The following is a 27,654-nucleotide window of genomic DNA, read 5'->3' as shown; positions in this document are numbered from 1 at the left end:
ACATCACTGAGCACTTGAGCGCCACTTGAAAGGCGACTTAGTGACAATGTCGCTGGCCACCCATGGCCATATTGTAGCTTTGTCGGACATCATCTAATTCTGGACATGCCATTAGTGATTCAAATGGACAAATTTAATGGATTACATTTATATAGCGCTTTATCTTGATACCCGAAGCGCTTCACTGTGAAGGGGGTAACTCATCTCAACCACCACCAATGTGTGGCCATGTGAAGTGATGCACGGCAGCCATTTTGCACCAGAACGCTCACCACACATCAGTTTGAGGTGGAGAGGGAAGAATCATTGAGCGAATTACACAGGGGGTGATTAGGTGGCCAGATGGAGAGCCAGGTTGGGAATTTTGCCAGGACACTGGGGGACCCCTTACTCTTTGCGATAAGCGCCATGGGATCTTTAATGACCACAGTGAGTCAGGACCTTGGTTTAACGTCTCATCCGAAGGATGGCATTGCCTACAGCACAGTGTCCCCATCACTGCACTGGGATATTTTTTTTTATTATATATATATTAGGGCCAGGGGGAAAACTGTCCCCTACTGCCCCCATTAACACTACTTTCAGCAGCAACTCATTTTCCCAGGAGGTCTTCCATCCAAGTACTAGCCAAGCCCATATCTGCTTAGCTTCTGTTATTCGGCAGAACCAGGGTACATGTTGGTATGGCTGCCGGCAAATTTATAAAACATGATAGCAGCTAAACATTTTTTTTTTTTTTACACATACAAACAACTCAACATCTTTGTTTGACAGAGGTGCTTATTTCAAGATTGGCACTCCTGTTCTCTTACAGTATGTCCAAAACGTCCCTGTGTAAAATACATTTTTGTATTATTGAGTTGGCATTGCCAATTTTGGGGCTGTGGTTGAGGTGAATCCACTTTTAACTCATTCCTTTCATAATATTAATGGATCATGCAATTGTCACCTGCAGCTCAAAATGCAGCAAGTAGGTTTCAAACACTTAACCCACTAAGAAACTTGAGAAAACAAAGTGTGCGATGGTCTCTCTACATTCGTTGCCTGTTAAACCTTTCACTGGTCATTTTTAAAGCTCAGAGTTTGGCGCCTGCACAGATTTCTGATCTTTTATAACGTCATAGTCAGAAACACAGCTTTATGTAAATGGTTTTTCTCATTCTGCAAGCCAGAAGTGTGTGGGTCTAAGCAGTGAGGGTCCCCAGGCTGTGCAGTGATTATGTCATTGATTTTAAGGTTTGTTGACTTATATGATGTTTTTTTTACTCATATTTCCTCTCGCTGATCTTTTTACAAGTACAAGATTATATAAACGTTGTTTTGAAAATGCTCTGTTAATCAAGTTTTTCTTATTTTCACATGCTGAAAATCAGCCATTCATTCTCTTTTATCTGTCAAGTGGTTGCATAGGTCAAATGCCAAAGCCATTTTATACCTCAGTGAGTTTGAATGAAATCCAGTCGATAAACCAAAACTGAATCCAGTCCAGCTGAACAGTGTGCTTGTTGGTATTTCTAGCTGTGCCATTGTTTTAGCACAAAGTCCAACTAGAGAGTAATTTGGGCTGCCTTATGTTTCAAAGCACAAAAAGTAGTTTGCGTAACTGTAGTCTTAGAAGGGGTCTACTCAATTTTTTGGTCCCATTGTACACTATTTCCTGTTTGCAAAGAAAAGTGTTGAAAATCAGTAATCAGGAACGCTTTATTCGTCATTTCATTTCATGTACTTGCATACACAAAATGAAATGAAATATTTTTCCCCCACCCCACAGCAGTGCAACACAAAGACAAAAACACATATCTGAAAACTACAAGAACACTTACATTAAACTACAAAAACAAACAAACAAAACAAAACAAAACAAAACAAAAAAAACACCAGCCAGGATGACTGTCAGAACTGCCGGTCTGCATGGGCTAGCAGTTAGCTTAGCCTGCCCCGCTTCCGCATCCTGTCAGACCGCCCTCGGTGTTTCCTCCTCGGGCACAGCTCCAGGCAGGGCCGTGGTCCTGGGCCCATTGGACGCAGCAGACCAGGCTCCCCCAGCTGATCCAATACCAGCCCTCCCAGCCAGACAACTTCGACACACCTCCCCGCACTCCACACGACGACACCAAAAAACACAGTCAATGCTAGGCGAGGCTGCCGCAAGACTGCCCTCGGTGTTATCGCAACTGCCGGTCTGCATGGGCTAGCAGTTAGCTTAGCCCACCCCGTTTTCACGTCCAATCAGATCGCCCTTGATGTTTCCCCTGCGGGTGCAGCTCCAGGCAGGGCCGTGGTGCCTGGGCCCACAGGACGCAGCAGACCAAGCTCTGCCAGCTGATCCAGCGCCCGCTCTCCCAGCCATCAAACGAAGACACAAACTTAGACGCAGTCGTGGACAAAGACACTCCATTGACGGTACTGGGTGAGCCCGCTGCAAATGTGAATTCGCGCTGCCATCTTCCCACAAAGAAAAGTTTCTCTAAGGAGTTTAACTAGATTTAATTAGCAAGGGCACAGAAGGCAAATGAATCATAAAGTTTTGCAATTGCATTTAACTCATTAATTAAACAATGTGGCATGATAATATGCAAATATCTTAATTAATGTGTAGCGGGGAGTGGAAAGGCTACATTTATCATAGGATTATTTTTCCTCTTGTCAACAAGGTCAAAATGTTGACTGACAATGCAGATTGACTTGGCCATCCGTCTCCATGTAAACCGTATTTGAGTAGTCCTACTGTCATCTAGCCTGCTTAAACATTCTGCTGCCTCTCCTATTGGAGAGGGCAGAACTGTTGGATACGACACTGACGTCATCAGTAAGGTAATGCTACCAATGATGATAGACGATAAACCAATATCCAACCTGCAAGTAGGATTTTTGACAATATTGTTGTCAATATTGAATAGACACTGAAAGGTTTAGCTGCCAAAGGGCAAAAATATTCTCACTTGGTGCTTTTTATGGAAGATTTTGGAAAAGAAAAGGGTGAGGGGAGTATAGGACATATGTTTATCCATGCCAAAGACAGAAATAGTAACAGAAGGTTTTCAGGGAGTGCTCTGAATGTTCTCTGCATCCTCAATGCCCTGAATTCTTAGTATGCCCCGGATGCTTAATTGGCATATCCCACTATAAGCACTGGGTGTAATTGGCATATCGCTGGCGGCATTTGTAATCTAGCATGTGAGCTATTCTCGGGGGGTAGCACTATAGACCATTATGAGTTTGTGTGACAAGCCTAAATGCCAACCTGTAGAGGAGAGATGACAGGCTGACACGTAGCACAGAGGATGAAATGGGCCTGAATGATGTGTGAATGTCATGAATGGCCCAACAGTGACAATTTGATCTTGCTGCACAGCTGAATAATCCCAGCAGACTGACATCTGTTGCTATTGGATGAAATGACTATTGGAATAGTTAGTATGAGTCATGGCAAAGAACAATACTGTTGAATTTAGCAGGTTTATATGGATATTTTACTGCCAGATGAGAATGTTGCATTTCAAATATCAGTTCACTTCTCAAAAATATGCATTTCAAATAAGAAATCATTTGTAAAAGGATTCATGGGCATAATTAATGTTGGCCTTAGCACAGAGAGGAAAGAGTGAAATGTAAAATGCAGGAAATCAAAACAAAACAGAGAAAAAGAAATCAGAGTAATGAGGTTTTCATACAAGAGATAATGCGTGTGCACACAACCGAAACATAAGAACTGCCTTATTTTCTGAGTTGCAAAGCTTGATGAAGCCCCAGAGGGACATGAGCAAAAATCTGGGATCAACAAACTGGGTCTTGTACTGTATATGTGTGTAAGATTCAAGATTCAGATTCATTAATTTATTGCTATATCAACTTTACAGTTGATTTGGAATTTGTTTCGGTGTGCTCAAAGATGAGACTAAAAATATAACCACACAATAAGTGGCCACAAAAACATTCTGTTAGAATTATATTACAATAATTCAGTTACTGAAACCCATATGGCCCATGCCCTTAATAAATTGACATATTAAAGTACATGCGCTTAAACCTGCAGTGCGGATGTTTTGTCTCCCCCTCTGGCAGTGAGAGTAATTACTTCTCTTCTTTCGGCGCTCTCCAGCGAGGAAAAGCTACCGTGTTTGTCCTTGCCATCGATTGCTTTCTTCTCTTTTCTTTTTTCTTTTTTTTTAACTTTAATCCTCTCTCTAAACGTCGAGTTTCCTCTTTCTCTGTCATCTGCATGTCTAACACATGTCTCCCCAAACAGATCCTGTATGCCCAGCTGAAGGAAGGTCAGCGAGCTCCCAGCAGGCAAAAGAAACATTTACGGGACAATATCAAGACCAGTCTGAAGACATTCAACCTCACATCGAGCAACTGGGAACACATTGCACTGGATAGGCGCTCCTGGAAGAAATATGTGCGGGGAGGAGCTGCACGTCATGAAATGGAGCTCCACTGTGCCGCAGAGAAAAAGCGACAGCACTGTAAGAAGAGAGAGAAAAAGCACCACCACTTTCCCCTTTCCACACTGCACCAAAGTATGTGGATTGTGGATCGGCCTCTACAGCCTTCTGAAGACCCACAAGTAGACAACCCAACAGAGAGGGCAGTCATACTCACTTCGAGTGACCGCCAATGATGAGGATGATGATGATGATGATAATTCAGAAATGGAAGGGATTTCACAGCCAACTGTTTTTGAAGCTGTGGGCACGACTATGTCCAACAGTTCTTTCTCGTGGGCTGCAGAATTGCCAAACCATACAGTTATTGAGAAAGTGAGCATACTTTCTAGTACAGCTCTGTAGAACTGTAACATTGCAGCCCTTGATACTCCAAATTTCCTAAGCTGCCTTAGACAGTTCTGGATGGTGGTGAAGTGGTCTTCCCATTTCAGGGAGGAGGCGATTTTAGTCCCAAGGAATTTGAAATGATCCACTCTCTCTACAACCTGGTTGTTAATGGCCAGCAGTAGTAGCTGTATGCATGTTTGTGTGTTTGCACGCACGTGTGTGTGTGTGTGTGTGTGTGTGTGTGTGTGTGTGTGTGTGTGTGTGTGTGTGTGTGTGTGTGTGTGTGTGTGTGTGTGTGTGTGAATTCAGTGTAATCCTGAGAGGCAATTGTTACTGTTCTTTATGAAAGTGCTAATCCAGCATTCACTCAAAAATGCCCACACTGAGTTGCAGAACATCGTTCAGTGGACCAAATGACCTCCCTGACAAACTTCTAAATATGATTTCTTTTCCCCCAGTTCCCTTGTTCACGGTGGAGAGTGTGAGGAAATATGGGAGAAAGGGGGAGGACATGGTGTGACAAAAAGCCATGAACAGGATTCCTAGCCACCTATTACACAATTTAACGTGCCAAGCAGCCAGGGCGCCTGGCTAAATCCTCGCCTACTTTATAAGAGCTTCAATACAGGGGACGTTGGAAAAGAAGCAAAAACTGAAAATGCAAGGTTAGTGTCATTTTTTAAAGATTCAACAATTTCCATATGATCATTATGACTGCAGCTCATTAGCAATTCAGTGGCAAGATGCAGAGCTAAACTAGTATTAACCAGACATGGGTATTTTGTGCAATAGGTTTATATATGAATATTGAAGAAGATTCCCCCAGTGAACTGATCAAGCTGAAAGTAATTTGGGTAAAAATTGTATTTATTTAACCACTCATTTTTCATGTCTTGTTTACTAGGGAGGACATTCACCCCTTAAAACCCTGCCAAGTGACTTCTCCATGAGAACTCATTGCCTTGCATCCCTTTATCCAGAAACAGGGCTGTAGCCTTTCCACTCCATTGAAGGGAAAAATAAATGGGGTTATGCCCATATATTAATGATTATTATCCTGTGTGTGCTTGTGCATGTGTGTGTTTGTGTGTGTGTGTGTGTGTGTGTGTGTGTGTGTGCATTCCCTCGGGGTCTATTTCTAGTTCATTACAATTCTGTTCAATAAGCTCGATATAACCTCAACAGAATGAGAAGAACTTGGAGAGAATAATGATGGTTTTCTATAAAGAAGCTCTACTTAAGTGCTAATTGAAAATGAGGTTGAATGTTGGGTTGCTCTTGCATGACTTAAGTCAGTTTTAATTTTCCTACCTTTGTCTTCCCGGCGCACACACATTCTGTGCATTGTTTAATTGCTCTAACCAGCTGGCATACTTGCCATTTGCATATTCAAACACTCTCTCTCTCTCTCTCTCTCTCTCTCTCTCTCTCTCTCTCTCTCTCTCTCTCTCTCTCTCTCTCTCTCTCTCTCTCTCTCTCTCTGTGCATGCTTGAGTGTGTGGGAGTGAGCGAGCGTGTGGAAGCGAACTCAAGTGTGTGACTTCAAACTTTTTTCTTCTAACTTGTGTTTCTAAGTTTGCTTTAAGTTGTGGTGGTGTTTAGTTGTAGTTAGTGGTGTATATATAGATTGGGGGAGGGGACATGTGTGTTTGCGCTGACTGGCGTGCGCTGGTCGGCAGGTGGAGGTGGTGGTGGTGATGGAGGGCACCAGGTTAACAATTTCAATGGTGCGCTGCACAAAGTGAACGCCGCGGTCGAAAGCGGCGTCACCATTAATGGTACATTTGTGCCTGTGCTGTCTCTGTCTACAGAAGCAGAAAAAGTAATTCTTCCTAACGATACCCCATTCATTAGTGATGAGGTTCTGTGGAGAGGGAGCTGCTGTCTAGACAGGGAAAGATAGGGTCCCCTATAAAGAAGATCTTGTCTTGCTGCAAATGACCGCTGGGATGTTCCTAGCATTCGGTGCCATTTGAGTCCCTGTGACATAATACAGTATATTTTGTGTAAAAATGGGCTAACACTTATTTCTAAAAGCTTGTCTTACATGGTTAACCCCCCCCCCCACATAGAACACAACGATATGTACCCAGGATTAATTACATTGAAAATAATCTAATTTTAACACAGGTAGGCTGAAGTGCCATGCCCCCAATCACGTTTGCTTAACTTGAGTTACAAATATAAGTAATATAAATCAAACAAATTCTACATTTTTCATTACTGTTGTATAGCCTTATTTATAATGTTCCTCACTAATTTTTTTCTTATTAATACATTTCTAATGCTTAACGTTTTTAAAATACGTTGTGTCCCTGAGTCGACTGCCCCCCCCCCCCCTGACGTAAGGCCCCCTGACTTCCTCTGGTGCAGAGGTTTCCATACTGGGCGTCCGGGTAGCGTAGCGGTATATTCTGTTGCCTACCAACACGAGGCTCTCTGGTTCGAAGTCCCGGCTTGGTCAGAGGTCCCTACAGACACAATTGGCCATGTTTGCGGGTGGGAAGCTGGATGTGGGTAAGAGTGGGGTAATTGGCTAATTACAATTGGGGAGAAAAATGCGGGAAAAAGAGGTTCCCAAACTTTTCGGAACATGTACCATCCATCTATTATCCAAACCGCTTATCCTGCTCTCAGGGTCACGGGGATGCTGGAGCTTATCCCAGCAGTCATTGGGCGGCAGGCAAGGAGACACCCTGGACAGGCCGCAAGTCCATCACAGGGCCGACACACACGCACGCACGCACACACGTACGTACGTACATGTCTTTGGACTGTGGGAGAAAAGCGGAGCACCAGGAGGAAACCCACGCAGACACGGGGAGAACATGCAAACTCCACACAGAGGACGACCTGGGACGACCCCCAAGATTGGACTACCCTGGGGCCCGAATCCAGGATGCTGTGAGGCAACCGCGCTAACCACTGTGCCGTGTCTTGAATCTCCATAAAGGAAAATGACAATGGAAATGTTCATTATTGAAGCACTTCAGGTGTCGGTGAACCCTGAACCTATCAGGACCCTGCGCCTCTCCTCCAGAAAGGTAACTATTGATCAATATGATGCATCAAATTGGTTTGTTCAGTCATGCCCGGTTAGGTCGCACATTTTCACATCAAACGTCTTTTACTTACATCACCACAGTTATGATTTTCCAAGACGCATATGAGGGAAAATTCTACAGGGAAGGGGAATTGACAGCCTGGTCTTTACTGCACGGAGGGGCAGGTCTGAAAGCATTGGACCCCAGTCTTTTTCCACTCATGTGTGGACAGGTGGCTGGCTGACTTAGAATATTTCGAAAGGGACAATTTGGCAGACAGCGATGTGCAGGAGAAGCTTAAAAAGGTATGCCACCACTAACTGACTGCTCTGTTGTAAACTGTCATGTCTTTAATATATAGAGGAACTTCCAAGCCATATGTTGCCGTTTTCAAAGAATATTGTTAGCCTTTTTTAGGCGAGCTTATATTGTTATCAGTGTGTGTGACTATGTATTTGTTGTGACCTTAGCCATTCATTATCATCATCAGTTGTTCTTGATATAACATCCCATTGCTCTGAAATGTGAACATGTACCACGTATGTACACATCAAATTTCCCAAGTACCACTTCCCCCTGCAGTCCACCCCCAACTACTACTACTACTACTACTACTAATAATAATAATAATAATAATAATAATACACATACCATTTCAGTGAGACGGAAATTCCACTGCTTCCGCTTTAATCACGACAGGCTACTGGTGTTAGCTAAAATCAACGACTAAGGAGCCCAAATCCGACGGCATCAAGGTCACAATCTGCGTTACTACTTCATGTTTTGTCGGATGTGACGTCACGTCACACTACGTGGCTAAGCACGGGCAAAATTATTTCTAAAATATTTACATGATTAACAACTAATTTTTAAATCATTGTAATGTGATGCGTATAAGCAATCACTGTTGTCTGTAATAAAATGAAATTAAATGACGATTTTTTTTGGGGGTTTTAAATTAAGGACTAGGGCCAGCTGGAGTGCTATTGTTAGGCCTTTCAGCAGGGCTCTTGCGTACCACCAGGTGGAGCCTCACAGTTTGGGACTCGCTGCAGTGTAGTCACATGACTCAGGAAGTAGTATACGTGTATGGTGGAAAAATCATCTGCAAGGAGCAGAGTAAGGCCCCAATCAGACAGAGCACATTTTGCAGGTTGAAAAACGCGAGGCGCACTGCGCTGCCCTGTTTTTGTCGAAAAAACAAAAAACAAAAAGGCGCTGCGTCTTTTTTTTCTCGACTCACCGGTCCTTTGCCTACTTGTGCATGTAACGGGGGCAGTCCTATGCTGTTCTATGCTGGTCAGCCCGCTGCACGCCCGTCACTCTCATCATTAGCTCTGCGTTGTGTTCTATTTTGGGTGGGGCCCCAGGTGTTGTGGGGGGCCCTCAGTCTCTCATCATCATCATCACGATCAAGGAAGGAGGGGGGACACACAGGACTCTATTTGGCCCACCTTGCCATTTATTTTGGTTTCAAACCCTTCGACAAACGTCCAGTCCTCCAGCGGGAGCGGTGTTTCTTATGGACGTGGGGGTTGAAGCTCAACCACTGCCCGGATTTCACTCGTGTGCGTTAGAAGGAGAAACCGTCCACGGGACTCCGATGTAAGAAAGGATAAACAAGTATTTTATCCCACAGCTTGCAGTATCTTCTTACAGGGATACTCAAGGTTACGTTCTCCTCAATCAGCAAACCTGTGCTACGGTAGGAACACGCGTGGCTCGGCTCGATCGCTCCTCCCACAAGACAAAAATGGCCTCTCCCGCGTTCCCTCTTCCGTGTACCCACAAGACCTCTCTCTTAAAGCGACAGTACAAGTATATGACGGTCGTTATAAAACATACATAAAAGTAAATAATGACATAAAATAAAATGTAGTAAACACAAATAACAGCACACAGACAGGATTTAGTGATATTTCATACTCAAACAAAATAAAATAAAAACATTAATTTTAACCTGGTTACATTCACCCCTCCTGAAATTCACCAACATCCTGACAGCAGGATAAAAAGAGAAAGAGGAAAGGAAAAGCCCATCACTGACTACTGGCACAAGTGAAAAGAAGGACCTAGTCCTCCAGTCAACTTAGGAGCTACCTCGGTTACGAGGTTCAGAAAATAATGAGGTTGATCAAGTCTCAGTATTCCCTTAGATCAATGTGACGCCTGATACGCCACACCATGCACTTGGCCCAAAACAACCCTGTCTGATAGACACCTAATAACTCACATTAAACTAGTCTGAATGACTCCAACCTCCATCAAAGTTCAATCCCTCACACTCCGTAGAAATGGCATCTGAGCCATAGATTCTATTAACCTGTTGACTGACCTCACCACCCTCCCTGTGTGTGTCCTAACCCGACCATCGCTCTCTACTTGTGTGCGTGAGACAGTGCGAGCTGCAACATCTGTATCGAGTGAGGGTGGTGCCCCTGTGTGTGAATCAGTGTGAGATATAACACCTACATCGAGTGAGTGTGATGCCTCTATGTGTGGTGCATGTGTGTTGTGTGGTGCGTGTGTGTTGGGTGGAGACTGAGCAGTGGCCCCCACAGGACTGACTACCAGACTAGACAGAATGAACTCTTCCGCTTCTGCCCACTCAGATCTAGGCGAGTCTCCAAGTGATGAGACTGCTAGCCCCACTGCATCCCCTGAGACCGTCAGGCCATCTGCACTGTCCTCCTCATCGGACTCTGCGCAGTCAAGCAACTGACTGGTTGTACTGGACTCCTCACCCTGATCTAACTCAGGAAGGGGCAAGAAGTTGACCTCCAACAAACGGTTCCTGTGCACCACCCTGGTGTGCCCCTCTGCATCCTGAATCTTGTAGACGTGGATATTGGGGTTGACACCGACAACCGTGTACACTCCGTTCTCCCATTTGTCAGCCAACTTTCTCTTCCCTCGCTCACTCTGGTTCGCAACCAAAACACGATCCCCGACAGACAGGACAGTGCCCTTGGCGTGTCTGTTGTACCGTCGCGCCTGATGCTGCTGCTCAGCCGTGGAGTGCTTCTGAGCGATCTCCACTGCACTCCTTAGACAGGAAAGCAGAGACTGAGCATAAGAGTCATAGTCAACAACTTGAGGGTCATGCAAAACCTGCCTGAACATAACATCCACCGGCAGTCTTGGGACACGCCCATACATCAGGAAGAAAGGCGCGTAACCCGTGGTCTCGTGAACAGTGGCATTGTACGCGAGCGTGAGAGAATGGATCTGCTGAGGCCACTGTTGCTTCTGCTGAAGCGGAAGGGAACGGAGCATATTCCCCATCGTGCGATTAAACCGCTCTGTCCCGCCATTACCCATAGGATGGTAGGCCGTCGTGTGGGACTTCGCTACACCCGCCAACCTGAGAAGTTCTGCAATCAGGTTGCTCTCAAAGTTTGTGCCCTGGTCAGAATGTATTCTCTCCGGAAACCCGTAAACACAGAATACATGATCCCAGAGTTTCTTGGCGACCTGCTTCGCTGTCTGATTGGCGCAGGGGAATGCGTGAGCAAGCTTAGTGAAGTGGTCAGTAACCACTAGGACATCGACCGACCGCTGCTTACTGTCCTCAGCGGACCAGAAATCCATACACACAAGCTGCATCGGTGCGGAGGTTTTAATGCTCTCCAGGGGCGCGCAAGCAGCTGGCTCTGGGGTCTTCCCAACCACACATCTCTGACAGCATCTGACATATGCTCTGATATCCCTCTCCATGTCAGGCCAATAAAAACGCTGCCTTGCAAGAGAGAGAGTACGGTCCTGGCCCTGATGACCAGCGTGATCGTGGATGCCAGACAGTGCCTTGTCTTTCAGACTCAGAGGTAAAACATACTGAGACCTCCTCTGCTTGGACACTGGGTCCTTTGTCACCCTGTACAAGACACCATCATTGACTTCCAACTTCTCCCACTGTTTCAACAGCCTGAGGACCTTCTGGTCAGCACCATGCCTCTCACGTCTCGATGGCCGCTTCCGAACAGCGACAAAGGGCAACACCTTGGAGATGCAGGGGTCCTGCTCCTGACTCAACCTGAGCTCCTCGGTGGATAACATTGGCAGTGTATCCTGGCCACCCGACAGATGCTGAACGTGCTGGGCCAAACTGAGTGCTGTGAATACTGATGCATCAGGCCAGTCACATTTGGGCTTGACAAAAAGCCCTGACCTCAGCTGCATCACAAGTAAACCCAGAACGCGCACTACTCACTGTTTGGGACTGGCAACTGAGTCTGAAAACATCCTGCACAGAGTCCCCCTCAACCCCGTCGGCTTCCTGAACAAGGGCCGGGTAGGGCTCCCTAAGTAGCCTCTGACTGACGGGCTTGGAAAAAGGGTCGCGACTCAACGCATCCACCACCACGTTTTTCTTCCCTGGCAGGTGTTTGAGATCGAAGGTGTAAGACGCCAACTTAGACACCCAGCGGATCTCACACGCGTCAAGCTTCAGCTTCGTTAGGAGATAAGTCAGCGGATTATTATCTGTCCAAACGGTGAAGCTTTGACCCTTCAGCCAGTGGCTCAACTTTTCACAAACACTCCACTTCAGTGCCATGAACTCCAGTCTATGAGCTGGATACTTCCGCTGTGAGGCACTGAGGGACTTGCTCGCAAAACCAACAGGTCTGGCCTTGGACTCTCCTCGGGGCACTTGAGACAGCACCTCGCCGAGTCCGTCCAAAGACGCATTGACCGACAAAATGAAAGGCACCTCAAAGTCTGGATGAGCAAGCACCACACACTCCAGTAACATCGTCTTCAACAGATCAAATGCTTCCCCACATTCCGCCGTCCAGTCTGCGGAGGTAAGCTTATGGAAGCTGCCATGGGGCTTCTTATCCTTAGCTGACCTCCCCCTCCTCTTTTGTCCAGCTGTAAGGGCGAACAGGGGCTTAGCCACAGAGGAGCAGTTCGGGAGGAAATGCTGGTAGTAAAATACCATACCAAGGAAAGATTTGATCCTACGAACAGAAGGCGTGCACCCATCACCTTCCATGAGATCCTGCACTGTTATGTTGGAGATGACCTCTACTTTGGAGGGATCGACAGACAAACCTCCGCCATCAACCACGTGGCCCAAAAACCGCACCCACTTCTGCAGCAGATGACACTTTTTCGGAGCCAGTTTCAAGTTGTTCTCCCTCAACCTCTTAAACACAGTGCGGAGCCTCGACAGAGCCTCAACCTCTGACGGCGCGAAGACAAGAAGATCATCAAGATAGCACAAAAGCTTCGTGAAGTTCAGATCCCCAAAGATCCCAATCATCATTCTCACGAAGGCTGCAGGGCTATTATAAAGGCCCTGCGGCATGCGATTGTATTCATGCAACCCAAGGGGAGTCGTGAAAGCAGTGTACTTCTTGTCATCTTCATGCATTGGGATGTTGAAGAAGCCAGAGGTGAGGTCCATCGTACTAAAGAGGCAGTTACCACCCAGCGCGGCAAGACAGTCCGACTGGTGTGGCAAGGGATGAGCGTCTTTCAAGGTCCGAGCATTCAGCCATCTGAAATCAGTGCAGATCCGAAGCCCGCCATCCTTCTTCCACACCATAACCAGCGGTGAAGCGTATGCGCTCGAGGACTTCCGGATAATCCCTTTCTCCTCCATATCAGTGAGAACCTGTCTCAACTTCTGATAGTGGGCTGGGGGAACCCTCCTGTAGGGCAAGCGAAAGGGGCGCTCATCCACCAGATGGATGCGATGTGTGTATCCTGTGACCTCGCCACAGTCCAGAGAGTCCCTGGAGAAGATGTCATGGTACTCGGTGAGCAGCTGAGCGAGCTGGGACTTGCATGCCTCACGAACCTGACAGGAGTTGAGGTCAATGTCACTGAGTCCGAGCTCTGACAAACTCCTAGCCGGCTGGACAGGGGGACAGACACTACCTGTGGCGTTGGACTCATGCCTCCCCGCAACTGATTGCAGTCCCTGGAAAACATTAAAGTCCTCAATCGCAAAGCATGGAAACACATCAGCCAACTTGCGGTTCCTTTTCAGCGTGATGGCTTTGTCAGATGGATTGACAACAGTCATGGGTACCCACCTATCACCCCAGAGCGGTGTGACAAGTCGACCTATGAGGATACCGCGTGGCATGGCCTTGGAGTCTGTCGGCTCCACAACAACAGTGCTTCCAGCTGACATAGGCACCTTAGCAGGAAGTCTGCCCCAGACTAAGTGCTCGTGCCTCGGTAAGAGTGTCATGGCCTGGGTGAGCTTAACAGTACCTATCTTCTCAGGAACTGCACCACCCCTCCAGCGCTCTACATTCGTGAACATGGACAAGAACTGTTCAACGTCAGGACTAGACGGATGTTCCTGTCTGGACGCGATGTCCCAGTACTCCGTACCACTCTTGAGTACATGGGCCACATGTTTAATGACGTTTGTGCCGTCTATCAGATCATCATGCTGACCGGGCACGACCAGAGTGGGTATGACAAAGGAAACACCATAAAGCTGCATGTTGAGGTCATAAAAACCATCAGGCCTAGTCTCCAGACCACCGCAGCCAATCAAGACAATGTTCTCTTCAGGCTGCTGCTTCTCAGGTAAAACACCCCCAGAGCGGAGCTTCTCTACTGCATTTTCACTGATACTGCATGACATAGAGCCAGTATCCAACATGCCATTAAGCTGCACACTCTGGTTGACAAGAACAGGAGCATAGAACAAGTCACTGAAAGCCTGAATCCTCTGTGTCACCTGAATGACCATACGCGAACCCTGAGGTGCTTTGGCACACTTGTCTTCATACAAGTGAGCCAGGTCGGAGACATCAGTGAGGGATACATCTACTTTACCCACACCATCCCTCTCTAGGTGTGGGTTTAGTAGTTTAACGGACGAGACTGATGACCAGCTCTTCCACCAGGCTGAGAACGGAGCTGGTTGGGCGGCTGAGGGTGAGGACAGTCCCTCTTCCAATGACCAGGAGACAAACAGTTTATACATCGGTTCTCCCGGCTGCAGTGGGAAAATGTGGAGTGATCCGGAGACTTACAAACCCTGCACAACCGCTGCGGTGCGTCTGGCACCTGCCCTGCGGCGCTAGCTGGCGGTTGAGTCTGCGTCGGTGTCCGGACTGCAGCACTAACTGGAACCTGAGTCTGCATTGTGACCAAACGGTCTAGCAAGCTCACCAAACTCCTCATATAGTCATCACCGCCAGAGACAGGTGCAGGAGACGGTGTAGGAGACCTTGCACAAAATGGTGTAGGAGATGACGCATGAGCCGGGACGGGAGATGGCACCACCGGCACGGTCGTGTTCAAGTCGGGAGCCATGTCGACTACAGGGACATGAACCTGTGAATGGAACCTACGCTCTACCGCGCCTGCTTCACGTTGTCCACCTGCAGCAACACGGGACTTCCTCTCCAGCATGTGCTCATCAAGCCTCTCCTGGATCTCACTAGCAGACCATTTCCCTGCGGACTTGAACTTAAAAACATTGGCAAGAGACTGATCTGGACAGTGTTTGATAAACATCATGCTTACCTCGTGGCTTGGCTCTTCAATACTACGGCCCTGCCACTTCAAGCATTCGTCAGCCACCTCCACTGTCTTATTAAGCCTAATCCAATACTCCATAGCGTCCTCACCTGGCTTGGGCAGCGTACTGTAAAAGTCCGCCAGGGGCATGCTCGAGTATGTGAGGTCACTAAAGTGTTGCTTCAGTACACCAAAAATAATGTGGGGGTTCGCTATGTGGTCGACAGATGTGTTGCGCAGCTTTATCCTCACCACGTCCCCTGCTTTCCCCATAAGCTTAGCTAGAATCTCATGTGACTGCTCACTAACTGGAATGGCTCGCTTCCTCAAATACAAAGTCATAAGGCTCTCCCACTCATGAACTGTAAACTTATCAGAGCTATCGCCCCTGAAAATAGGAGGCTCCCTAGCGTCTGTCTGCATTACTCTACTCTAACACTAGGCACTGTCTCCGAACGCTATTCAGCAGACCTAGCACTGTCTGTGTGTGTGTTTCTAAGCATTGACTCTCCTATCTTCTCTGCTAACTGAGTAATGAGCGTGGCTAACTCACCCACTGGCTGCTCGCTGTTACCTAGCACAGCCCCTTCGCTGATACCTGGCCTGGCCCGTTCTACGTAGCGTGTGGAGGTGAACTGAGGAGTGCCAAATGTGGTCGGGTCTCTAGGTCCTGGTGCTCTGGTGTCTGGTTCCCCGCCCTCTAAGAGCTGCCCGAAACTCCTACCTACACCTAGCCGTAAACCCCCACCCACATCTAACTGGTACCCCCTCTCCATAGCACACTGGCGATCTAAAAGATCCTGATCAGCAATGTTACCCCCACCTACGTACGAACCACCCTCTCCCATGTTCCTACTTCTAACACTCAGATAAAATAAAAAAATAAAATAAAAAAGAGAAAAGCTCAATTAATTTAAATAATTGAATCTAGAAATCACTAAGAGATTGAAACAATCACACACAATCAGCAAATTCACCAATAGATTAATCACATATGCACATATCTAGTAGTTTAAATCAATAGATTATTCACATGAGTCCTTCAATCACATTAACTTTTTTTCCTTTTTTTTTCGTGTGTTTTTCTTCCTTCAATATATACAAATGTCCTGTTCACAAGCCCAGTCCATGGTAACCACAGCTATGACTGTCCAGTGTCCACACACCTCAACTCCAGTCCACTGTAACATGAGTGTACAGTCTATAGAAATACCTGAGGACATCTGGGGCTTGATGACGACAGCAGCCTCCCGCGGCGAGCAACTGATGTCACTCTCAGGATCCAGGAGGGTCACGGCACCAATGTAACGGGGGCAGTCCTATGGTGTTCTATGCTGGTCAGCCCGCTGCACGCCCGTCACTCTCATCATTAGCTCTGCGTTGTGTTCTATTTTGGGTGGAGCCCCAGGTGTTGTGGGGGGCCCTCAGTCTCTCATCATCATCATCATGATCGAGGAAGGAGGGGGGACACACAGGACTCTATTTGGCCCACCTTGCCATTTATTTTGGTTTCAAACCCTTCGACAAACGTCCAGTCCTCCAGCTGGAGCGGTGTTTCTTACGGACGTGGGGGTTGAAGCTCAACCACTGCCCGGACTTCACTCGTGTGCGTTAGAAGGAGAAACCGTCCACGGGACTCCGATGTAAGAAAGGATAAACAAGTATTTTATCCCACAGCTTGCAGTATCTTCTTACAGGGATACTCAAGGTTATGTTCTCCTCAACCAGCAAAACTGTCCTACCGTAAGAAACACGCATGGCTCGGCTCGATCGCTCCTCCCACAAAACAAAAATGGCCTCTCCCGCGTTCCCTCTTCCGTGTACCCACAAGACCTCTCTCTTAAAGCGACAGTACAAGTATATGACGGTCGTTATAAAACATACATAAAAGTAAATAATGACATAAAATAAAATGTAGTAAACACAAATAACAGCACACAGACAGGATTTGGTGATATTTCATACTCAAACAAAATAAAATAAAAACATTAATTTTAACCTGGTTACATGCAGTAAACTCACACACCTGTACTTTTTATTTTGACTTGGTAAAAGTAGCTTTACCACAGTTCCGACCAAGTAATTTGATTGGACAAGATTCCATGAGAGCTGATATGGCGTATAACCGCACTGGGACTTTTGACTATACACGTGTAACCGCTTATTTTCTTGCCCGGTGCGGGATTCGACACGGCAACGTCACTAACCGCTCGGCTAAAGGGTCAGACCCGTAAGATAGGGACTAACGTGTCTTATTAGTAGTTTACACATGTATCACTCCGCTTTACAGGCGTTCTAATAACCGCTTATTACATTAACGATTGTTATCTATCTTATATTGTAACAAACTTCGCACTGCAAAGATGAACATTTTTCCAAAAACAGCAGTAGTTAAATTATAAATAAATGGTCGTCAGGAGAGGACGATGGGGCAGAAAGAATATACCTGCATACTTCAGTGCAAACGCCCAAGTGTGCTCATATGACATCAGCCGAACTAGACAAAATAGATAAGCGCAAAACTGTAAGACAAACAACGTGTACTTTGAACTGCCTTCAGACTAAGTCTCAAAAATACAAACAGCGAAATTCAGTCCGTTAAGAAGACCGAGCTGAATACAGTCTTGAGGCCGTTTTATGGATCCATCCGAACTAAAGAGGAGATCGGCATCAGTGGGCTTCGGGCACGTTTAAATCGTTATGCCGTTGGGCCTCTGGCTAGCCGTTCACAGAATTTAATGCAGGACCCAAAATTCATGTTTTCAAAGGCGTTATAAAAGAGATTAGAAGTGCAGAGAAAGACAAAACACCCCACCCCACAATTTCACCTCAAGACCAGCAAAACTTAAAATATTCTGCAAAACTAAATCCAGACATCCCATAAGGTTTACTGAACAAGGTCTACTGCCATACTCATATGCCCTTTGGATGCAGGGGCAAAGAGAGGAATCAGGATCTCAAACCAGACTCATCCTTCCTAAAAAGTGACGAGAATGGAGCAAAGTATTTTACCATGACGTTCAATGAAGAGACCACAAAGGTAACACATTATTTGAAGGGGTATACATAACAGTGACATGACACTGTCATAACCAGCCACTCGATTTGATTTCGCGTATCTTTAGCTAGAAAACAGTCGTCTTAAACAACTTCAACTCTGAATTAAAAATGACATAACTGAACGAATGACACTTAATGACAACAGTCATAAACATCCAGAGTCGTTCATGTTCCTGACAGGCGTCCTGTCATGGTTATGACGGTGTAGTGTCTGCCTTATGCACACGCCTTCAAATAAAGTGTTAATGGAACACAGAAAAATCATAAAAACCCACTGGAGAGAGACAAAGAAAATCAGAGGGATGCTCTGGATGAAATCCCCTCTGCCCGGTAGCATCTCTCAAAAAATTTCTGAGAAAAATTCTGCCTGGTGCAAAAGCCCTCTATCTGCAGCCCAGGAGGGTAGTAACAGCTGCGACAGACGGCTTCTGGTATACCGCCGTTCCCCTGGGAGTAAACCAGCTGTCACAGATGTTATCCAGGATGTGCAAAGAGGCAGGGACACACATGTCTTACACCAACCACAGCCTGAGAACCACTGCCATATGCGGGACTCAAGACGAGGGAGATCAGGGCAGTGAGTGGGCACAGGTGAGATGCTTTATATAAACATACAGACACTATGATGTGAATTGTAATTTATGATGAGTTGCAGAGCATAGAAAATATAAACAAAACAACTTGTTTGTCTTGCAGGCCTGAAAGCTCGCTAAATGGAGCAACGTACCGTCCCTGATCAAGCTGTTAACATGTCGGAGTCACATATGCCACCAAAGTGACTGTCAACAGACTCTTATTTCTCTGGTTGCAAAATAAATGGAAGTATACAGATAAATGTACATGACACTAACTAGCTGGTCTGCAGTAATGTGTAGAACTACAAAAGTAGCAAGCTAGTGTGCAGGAAAATGTTTATGTGTTGCTTAGCAACAGTCAAGTCCTAGTCCAGTTGGGGAACTATTTTTGTTGGCGGAGCCAAATAAATGATTAAATAAACAAACAAATCATAATCTGTTGTCGCTTATTACTGTTAACTAATAAATAGCGCTTGTAGAGTTGTTGTTTAAAAGCAATATCACACTCAAGGCAGCCTCGTACCTATGACCGAATCACAGCCATGCTGATATTCAGAATAACAGCACTACCTCTCGTGTGATATTGCTTAATTAACTTTACATTCTGATGCATTCAGATCATGCTAACTGCGGTTGGTAAAGTCATATGCTAGGTCTGGGTATCCAGCAACAGCCACCACTAATTTGTCCTCCATGTTGTCTCCACTTATTGTCTTCACCACCACAGAAGGCCCGCCTCTCAATTCAGATTGGTATTTATTGTTAATTTATTATGCATTTATTTGTTATATACTTTCAAAAGATTTGTTAAAATGGTATGCATGTATTTGTCAGGGAATAGCGCCATTGTCTGCTGCAGAAAAGCAGTGGCACTACAGGGCACGTCAGGATGCAGACCCCAAAAGAAGGCAGCAATACCTGAAGAAAGTGAAGGATCGGTGGAGAAAGGATAGAGAAGAAGGAAGAAAAAAAGAAAGTGTCACACCTCAGTGAAAGACAGAAGAGAGCAGGGAAAAAGAATTTGCGAGAAAGGAATAAAAAGCTTTCGGATAGTGCCAGAGCTAGGACAATGACCACTCCTCCTCAAAATCCAGACATTCCCTCAGAGTCAGAAAATGCCCCACAACCAGGGCCCTCAAGGTTAGCATAACGTAGGTTAATGTAAATCATTAAATTTTAGGGTGAAGACTTGGTTTAAGGTTAGGTTAAATAAAAGGCAGTCTACGTCCTGAGGGTATAGCTCCCTTAGGGTAAGTATTAGGGTTAGGTAAGTAGTGGTTATGGTTAGGGTTAGGGTAAGTCTCCAGGAAATGAATGTAAGTCAGTGTAATGTCCTCTGAAGTGATGGATGAGTGCTCTCAAACTAGAAGCTGTTACAACTACTAATATTCAATATAATAACACGGTGTAGCTTAATAAAAGGATGGTCTTACAACAATAGGTTGTTGTTGTAACTCACTTTAATGTGACTAATGGCCTCAGATTGTTTTATATAGAACCAAATATCTGTTAAGAGTGATTATAAATTGTGACAATATGTTTTAGACAATATGTTGTTGGATGGAGGAATGTCAGGCAGGGGAGAAGGAGGCTCCAGAATGAGACCAAACAACTAAAGACCTTGTTGGGGAAATAAAAGAGAACAAAAGAAAAATACAAGAGGAGGTGCCAGCGCTTGGCAGGGGGGAAAACATCGCCACATTCTATAATGGATGCACTGCTGCGCAATCAAACAGTTAACAATGCCATTAGGAGAAGAGTGTTACTGCAGGAATCAATAATTGAGGACATCAGAAATAAATACAAAAACACCCAGAAGGAATGGGAGAAACACATTACTACAAAAATAACAATTGGAAAAATTATAACGAAATACAAGCTGCAGAGGGCTGCACCAGCGACTCTGGGCTTTTTGAAGAAGCGAGGTCAAAGACCAGATGGAGGACTCATGATCTTTGAAAGAAAGGCAGGCAACAATTACCTGCTGAATGCAAACAGAAAGTAAAGGTTTTCTTTTTAAGAGACAACGTCAGCTGGATAACAACAGGACCAAAGCAAACTGTCACTCAAACGAAGAAGAAAAAACAGAAATGTTTGATAACCAACATGAAGAATCTGCTGTATATGTGTGCGTGTGTTGATGAATATGTTGTTCACTTGTGTGCAGTCCACCCTGTTACATCCTGTACACCCCATTTCTCTTCTGTCCATGCTGTTACATGTGTGTGTGGCTTTTTTATAATAATTCAATAAAATCAACAAATATCAAGCACATCTGTGGTTACTTGCAACGAATGAATTGGCAAAATGAAATCACTTAAAAATTGTGCAAAATTCCATTGAAATCCCTTTTTATTCTAAAAGAAATTTTGAAATTACATTGTGCCTTAAAATAGAACGTTTTTATAAAGATAATAAAACTTTTGTTCAAATATATTTGAAGGGTAAAGTAAGGGACATTTTAGCTCTTGGAAAATGTAAATATTACAATAACTGTGCATTCAAAACACTTGAGAATGTCCTCTACGAGGGTGGAGATTTGGCCTATGTCACATGCAAAGAATTTGGACAAAATTATTAGACCATAATATGCTGAGCTGGACCAATCTATTTTTCTTATAGTTTAACAAGCCCTCCTTCTGACGAAATAATAAAATCATGGAAATTTTTACATTTTCTGATCGAAATAAACCAGGTTGAAATGGCACTGAATAGTAGGAATGACCCCGCTATTAAAACAGGTTGTGTCTCATAGTAGACAAGTACTGATGATTCTGAACAACAGGATGAGGCCTTCAACCTCACATTTGTAATGAGGATGGATGGGGCCCAGTATATGATGCATGCCTCTTCTGAAAACATGAAGTGTTTTAACTGTACAGGTAGTCCCAGGGTTATGAATGAAATCTGTTTTTGAATCTGTTCTTATGTTAAATTTGTAAGTCGGAACAGTTACGTACAGTTCACATCTATTGTCAATTAGTAAAATGTTTGTCTTAGTATATAGTAGTATATATGTTACCTAAAATATCATAAATATAATGCAGTAATAATAACAGTATTTATAATTGAGAGAGAGAATGTGTATATACACTACCGTTCAAAAGTTTGGGATCACCCAAACAATTTTGTGTTTTCCATGAAAAGTCACACTTATTCACCACCATATGTTGTGAAATGAATAGAAAATAGAGTCAAGACATTGACAAGGTTAGAAATAATGATTTGTATTTGAAATAAGATTTTTTTTACATCAAACTTTGCTTTCGTCAAAGAATCCTCCATTTGCAGCAATTACAGCATTGCAGACCTTTGGCATTCTAGCTGTTAATTTGTTGAGGTAATCTGGAGAAATTGCACCCCACGCTTCCAGAAGCAGCTCCCACAAGTTGGATTGGTTGGATGGGCACTTCTTGCGTACCATACGGTCAAGCTGCTCCCACAACAGCTCAATGGGGTTCAGATCTGGTGACTGCGCTGGCCACTCCATTACCGATAGAATACCAGCTGCCTGCTTCTGCTCTAAATAGTTCTTGCACAATTTGGAGGTGTGTTTAGGGTCATTGTCCTGTTGTAGGATGAAATTGGCTCCAATCAAGCGCTGTCCACTGGGTATGGCATGGCGTTGCAAAATGGAGTGATAGCCTTCCTTATTCAGAATCCCTTTTACCCTGTACAAATCTCCCACCTTACCAGCACCAAAGCAACCCCAGACCATCACATTACCTCCACCATGCTTAACAGATGGCGTCAGGCATTCTTCCAGCATCTTTTCATTTGTTCTGCGTCTCACAAACGTTCTTCTTTGTGATCCAAACACCTCAAACTTGGATTCATCCGTCCACAACACTTTTTTCCAGTCTTCCTCTGTCCAATGTCTGTGTTCTTTTGCCCATCTTAATCTTTTTCTTTTATTGGTCAGTCTCAGATATGGCTTTTTCTTTGCCACTCTGCCCTGAAGCCCAGAATCCCACAGCCGCCTCTTCACTGTAGATGTTGACACTGGTGTTTTGCGGGTACTATTTAATGAAGATGCCAGTTGGGGACCTGTGAGGCGTCTGTTTCTCAAACTAGAGACTCTAATGTACTTATCTTCTTGCTCAGTTGTCTTTTTCTACTCTGGTTAGAGCCTGTTTGTGCTGTCCTCTGAAGGGAGTAGTACACACCGGTGTAGGAAATCTTCAATTTCTTAGCAATTTCTCGCATGGAATAGCCTTCATTTCTAAGAACAAGAATAGACTGTCGAGTTTCAGATGAAAGTTCTCTTTTTCTGGCCATTTTGAGCATTTAATTGACCCCACAAATGTGATGCTCCAGAAACTCAATCTGCTCAAAGGAAGGTCAGTTTTGTAGCTTCTGTAACGAGCTAAACTGTTTTCAGATGTGTGAACATGATTGCACAAGGGTTTTCTAATCATCAATTAGCCTTCTGAGCCAATGAGCAAACACATTGTACCATTAGAACACTGGAGTGATAGTTGCTTGAAATGGGCCTCTATACACCTATGTAGATATTGCACCAAAAACCAGACATTTGCAGCTAGAATAGTCATTTACCACATTAGCAATGTATAGAGTGTATTTCTTTAAAGTTAAGACTAGTTTAAAGTTATCTTCATTGAAAAGTACAGTGCTTTTCCTTCAAAAATGTGGACATTTCAATGTGATCCCAAACTTTTGAACGGTAGTGTAGATATAAAAAAATTTAAAGAAACATTTCTTACATTTCAAACTCCCACCTGCCACTGTACCGGGAGCGGGTTGTGACTGGCGGAGGCCAGCCGTTTGACACCAGAAACGAAAGCCTGCTTGGGGCTCGCCTCCCTGCCTTACCAGGTAAATGAAAAAACAATAAGAGTGTTTAACCTCTCTCTGAACACTTTATTTCCACTTTTGTTTCAATTTAACAACACTTTTTCTTTGATGCATCAGAACACTAGAACATACCAAAGTCCTCAAAGCTAAAACTAATGCTCTTAAAGACCTATTAGGCATTCGAGCACAGGGGGCACTGGTTCACTCCCATTTCCTGAATGCCACAAAAATGAATGCACCCTCCAACTTCTTCTTCTCTCTGGAGAGCAGGAATGGACAGAGCCGGTGCATTCAGTCGCTGCTAACAGAAACAGAGGCAGAGATCACTGACCCAGGGACGATCTGGAGCCAGGCGGCCCAGTTCTATGCTGAACTGTTCAGCTTTGAGTACAGGGAGGATGAGGAACTGCCGAATTCCTTCTGTCAGAACCTTCCAAAAGTCTCAAACGAGTCCAACACCATCCTTGATGCTCCGCTGGCAGTGGAGAAGCATTTTTTGGACATCTCTAATTCTTTGGGTGTAGGCACTGGTTTTATTTAAATAGATCAGGAAAAGGTGTTTGACTGGGTGGAACACTGTTACCTCTGGAGGATCCTGGCGGAGTTTGAATTCAACTTATGTTTTATTGCTAAACTGAATGTTTTGTACCAGGACATTGAAAGTTTACTTAAAATCAGTGGAGGGTTGAGCACCCCCTTCAGGGTGAGGAGGGGAGTCAGACAGGGGTGTGCCCTTTCAGGTATGTTATATATACTTTCGATTGAACCAGTTTTGCAGAAATACGATTTTGTATTGAAGTACTGATTTTACCCATCTTTAATACACACAAATAACATTAACTTGACTTGACCATGTTTTATTTGCATATGCAGACGACATCGCTGTTATTGTAAGCAGTCAGGAAGACATTCAGATGCTACAGAACATTTCAAAATTTGACAAGATATCTGCAGCAAGGATTAACTGGGGTAAAAGTGAGGTAATAGCATGTGGGGGTTGGAAAGGAGGCCTATCCAACCTCCCTGGTGGTTTGTCATGGAAAAGATGGGGGGTTTAAGTATCTGGGGGTACATTTGGGGGATGAGGCTACCACACAAAAGAACTGTGAAGAGGTGCTGTAGAAGGTGGAAGGGCAGCTGGTGAGGTGGAGATGGCTACTCCCCCAGATGTCCTACAGAGGGAGAACATTGGTAGTCAACAACCTGGTGACATCTGTGCTGTGGCATGGGTTGGCCTGCCTGGAACCACCTGCAGGACTACGCTGCAAATTACAGGTCATCATCAAGAATTTCTTCTGGGACAGGCTGCACACTGGGTACCCCAGAGCACCCTGTTCCTGCTGAAGGAAGAGGGAGGCCAGTGCCTGATCCACCTGGCCAGCAGAGTCGTCATCTTCAGGCTGCAGTTCGCCCAGAGATACTTGGTAGGCCCCATGGACCTGGTGTAGACGCAGGTGGCCAGCACCATTTTAAGGAGCGCCACTGGCCTGGGTCTGGACACTGCACTGTTTTTAATGGATTTTAAGGTTTTAGAGAACTATGGACTGTCACTGTTTTATAAAATAATTTTTAAAACATGGATTCTTTTAACTGGAAGAGACTTGAGCCTGCAGTCTCTCTCTACTGGCTCCTGCAGCAGCCAATCATCCATGGGGCCAGGCTGGATGTGTAGAACGGCTCCACCCCTGGCCTGACACAGACACTGTGTGTGGCTGGAGCCGTTATCTTAAAAACTGTTGGGGATATTGCAGGGCCTGGTTTCAGAGAAGAGCGCACTGTGGCCTCCCGACTAGGCTAAAAGTCTGTCCAACACAAAAATACTTTTTTTTAAACCTCTTGCAGAACATGCTGACCAAGGAGGAGGTTGAGCTGCTAAAATACTACCTTAGTGGACAGGAGGTCCCTAACAGCAACTATCCCTTCCCAGAGCTAGGTTTTTATGAGCATGTCAACAGTGGAAATAAATCTATCGACTTGTACACAGTGACTGGAAAGACACTATACAAAAGCTGTGTTAAGACTCTAAATGGGTCCAAACTGATAGGGAGAAGGACGCGGTCTGGAGGGAGAAGCTGAGGGTTAGCAGCACAGTGGCACTGGTGTGGAGGGTCCTCTACAAGCGTCCACTAAACAAGAGGTCAGGGGACCTACAGTGGAGGATCCTCCATGGTGCCATTGCTGTTAATGCTTTAATGCTTTTATATGTTTAATAAATCCAAACCTATCCAAGGAATGCCCCTTCTGTGGACTTTTAGAGTTTGTTTTACACTGTTTTTTTTTAATCCAAGAGACTTGACCCACTTTTTAAAGTTTTAAGCATTTTATTCCAAGAGTTTGACATTGTTTTTACCAAGAATGCTTTTATCTTTGGTGCAGGGTACAACAGGCTTAACCCAACGATGTGGAAACTTTTGAACTTCTTAGTTGGGGAAGCAAAGCTTGCTATTTATAAAAACAGAAACTGAAATAGAAAATGATTCTAATCAAGATATTGCCTGATTGTTTGTGGGTTTGGTGAGGGCCAGAGTGTGGGTCGGTTTTCGAGTCTCCAAACTGATGAGTGACTTGTATGAGTTTGAGCCGCAATGGTGTTACAACATCATTTGCTCTGTGTTAGGTGGAGATGTTGCCTTAATCATTTTGATATTGTATTTAAAATAGGTAGCTTGTTTTCTTTTTTCCTTTTTGTTTTGTGTGATTGTTTTCTAGTAATTTTTCACCATTCTTTTTTATTTGTCTATTTATTTGTCTATTTTTAGATTAATATCTAATTATGACCTATTAGTATTATTCGTTTTCTGATTTACTTATTTGTGCATTAATATTTTTCAGTTGATTTTGCTTGTGACACTGCAATAGTGAGCATATGTTAAATAGCGGTTCATTTTAACTCAAAATGCTCTCTCTGTCCATATTTCTCTCTTGCACACACACAAAAACAAGCCGACTTCATCTTTTCCGAGTTAACTCCCATTTTTATTATCAGGAAGTGGAGGTGGCTACTTGTTAATGTAGTAATAATGTCGCTGTCTGAATGAAAACACATCACCAAAGCGCAACTGTTCAACCCGTTTTAAGTCCCTTCCAAACACATTGATCCTGTGCAGACGCCATTCGCCTCCTCGCAAACTCTGTTCATCTAAATTCAAAACCTAATAACTTACACATGCTACAAATGGATCGATCTGTTCCTTCATACATGTTAAGAGCTCGATGTGACGGCAGGAAGTCAGCTGTAGGGACCTGAAGACTGAGATGAAATCTAACATGACTGCAGTTGACTGGTAAGTCACTGACATCAAGTTTGGTCATAAATGAACACCCTTAATCACTCGCGTGAACACTTGCACGGACATATGCACATGCAGGAACACACACACACACACACACACACACACACAGACTTATCTTTTTTTCTCCCACTTCCCCTTTTTAGATATAATTCTGACAGCAAAATGGTTTTACAGCGTTCCGCTATTGCACACACACACACACACACACACACACACACACACACACACACACACACACACACACACATGCATGCAAACACAAATACAAACATGTGTGCACACACACACAAGCCTGTCTACAACATTAAATGCAATTAAACTAACCATCTCTTCGTGTACTTGTTTTACTTAATGATCATCAATATTCAGAGAGGTCCGAAGCTGCTGGACCTCACCACAACCGCTTAAATTGGGCAAGCTTATTTGGTGGAAGAGGCTGTCAGATGAAATACGACTCTCATTACGCCAGTGGGAGAGAAAGTGGTAGATTTGACAATGGTAATTGTTGGAAGGAGAACAGAAGAACAAAACAGAAACATGAACAGAAAAATTAAAGTTAAAAACAAAACTTTCCATAACAAAGCTTTTGCAGAAT

The 27,654-nt window shown here is 44.7% G+C and overlaps 1 protein-coding gene across 1 annotated transcript in view; it reads right to left on the bottom strand.

The window, feature by feature from the left end:
* The window catches only part of sntb1 (syntrophin, basic 1), an 85,630-nt gene that overhangs the window by 50,010 nt on the left and 7,966 nt on the right, over nucleotides 1-27,654 (bottom strand). The window lies entirely within an intron of this gene.

Source organism: Lampris incognitus, chromosome 9, assembly GCF_029633865.1.
Source record: "Lampris incognitus isolate fLamInc1 chromosome 9, fLamInc1.hap2, whole genome shotgun sequence".
Lineage (NCBI taxonomy): Eukaryota > Metazoa > Chordata > Actinopteri > Lampriformes > Lampridae > Lampris > Lampris incognitus.
The sequence above is the reverse complement of the archived record's forward strand: the minus strand, read 5'-3'. Positions and strand labels throughout refer to the sequence as shown.